Source organism: Trichosurus vulpecula, chromosome 2, assembly GCF_011100635.1.
Source record: "Trichosurus vulpecula isolate mTriVul1 chromosome 2, mTriVul1.pri, whole genome shotgun sequence".
NCBI lineage: Eukaryota > Metazoa > Chordata > Mammalia > Diprotodontia > Phalangeridae > Trichosurus > Trichosurus vulpecula.
In genome coordinates this window covers 269,798,468-269,800,405 of record NC_050574.1, presented here as the reverse complement: position 1 = coordinate 269,800,405, position 1,938 = coordinate 269,798,468, and the positions used below count along the sequence as shown (strand labels likewise).

The 1,938-nt window shown below is 41.5% G+C and overlaps 1 pseudogene; it reads right to left on the bottom strand.

The window, feature by feature from the left end:
• Window positions 1–788: 788 nt before the first annotated feature.
• LOC118838130 lies at window positions 789–1,687 on the bottom strand (annotated as a pseudogene).
• Window positions 1,688–1,938: the final 251 nt, after the last annotated feature.

Sequence of the window (1,938 nt, the reverse complement as noted above, 5' to 3'; positions counted from 1 at the left end):
GAAGGGAGGTAGGAAGAGAAGAAAAGTAAAGAACCAGAATCTAAGGTAACACCTTAGACTGCCTCTTAGACAATTACAAAACAGCTGAACAAATTGTAGTTTATGAATGTCATAGAATATCATGACACCAAAGAAATGACGAAAGATACATTGTCAGAGAATCCTGGGTACTATGAGCTGACACACGCTGAAGGGAACAGAACCAGGAGAACAATTGCTACAAAGAGAGCAACATTGTAAAGAAAACAACTTGGAAAAACTAGAACTCTAAGCAATGCAGTGACCATGTACGCTTCCAAAGGACCTGGGATGAAGTATGTTCCCCACATCTCCTAACTGAGAAGCCAAGGACACAAGGTTCAGAATGAGACACATGTTTTTGGACATGACTACTTGAAACTAATGTTTTGCTAGGCTTATTCAGCACAAGATTTTTTTTTGTTTCTTTGGTGTTTTGAGCAAAATAATATATGTGGCACTTAAGTACAAATGAGAGACAAGATTTTTAAAAAATAGATACTTAAACACAAATTTATGGTCCCAATGACTTTCCCCAAAACCAATAGAATCAATATACTGAATCATCATCAGTTTCACTATGTAAATAATGGATCACAATAAATGAGTCCTTTTTTCTAAGAGCTTTTCCTGGCTCCTCTACGAACATGATCTAGCCTGGATAAAAAGACAACAGGAATTTCTTGAAGGTCAGCAGTCCAAAATGCTAAGTCCAGTTAAGTATTCTATATGATCTATATGCACTGGTTCCTTTTTTAGTTAGGATGTACTTAGATGACTTTCTTCAATTCATCATACAAGACAAACATTAAAGCTCCACCCATGCCTCTAAGAACATTGGACTGGTCACCCTTGAAGAAAGCTTTGCCACCCTCCTCTTTAGTGATCTTACTCCAGCAGTCAATCTTCCCAGTGTACATAGTATCAGTTTCTTTGCACCCAGACTGCATCATCATTCAACACCTTACTGTATCAAAGGGGTAGGAGACCACACCTGCTACAGTAGTCACTGTTTTCGTAATCACCCAACTATCACAATACTAATGTTCTTCAGATCTGGGAGCATACGTTTTGCTGTATCATAGATTCCAAAGCAAGCTGCTCTATAGATAATGATACCCTGCACTGAGACATTGCAACCTTGATACAAGCCATGAATTCCATCAGACTTGGTGATTTTCACAAGGTAGTCTCCCAGGCCTTTGAATTCTCTCTCAGTGCTAGATTTCCCAACTTCAGCTGCCAAGCCCGTTCTCTCAAAACCCAAGGGGTAGACAAAGCAGAGAGAAGTGGCTCCAGCTGCACCACCAGAGGCAAGATTGCCAGCAAAATACCTCCAAAATTGTGTGTGCTTGTCCACTCCTCCCCCAAACACCTGCTTATACTTAGCCTTAAAAGGCAAAGTTAAGGGCCTGGGTGGGAAAATATCTGATGACATTTGCTAAGTTTCCCCGCCAGAAGGAAAGCATCCCTTGTTCCTTTGGAATTCAGACTACAGAATCCATTATGCCTTTGTACTACTAATCTGCAGCAATTTGTTTACTTGCATGCTGCACCTGCAATAGTAGCTTAGGAGGGAGAGGTTGGGGGCCACCGCAGTCTTGGAGATAGCAGCTCCGATACCACCCGCCAGGAAGTCCTTGGAGAAGGAGATGGCCCGTTCTGTCATGGTTACAGAGGGAGAAGGTGTTGGAGCTGGAGAAAGAAAGCCAGTGAGAAGGGGCCAAAGCTGGGGAACTTGTTGCTGCCAGCACTGTCTCTATTTTTAATTGAGGAATGGGAGTAGCAAAGTGATCCCAAAAGGGGGAAATAAATTATCAATGGTTTTCCCCCCAAAAAAGAGAGTCATTGTAATATTTATTCATTCACAGAAGAGAACAAAAGAAAATTCAGAAGGAAGCACAGACAAGCAAGGTAGTC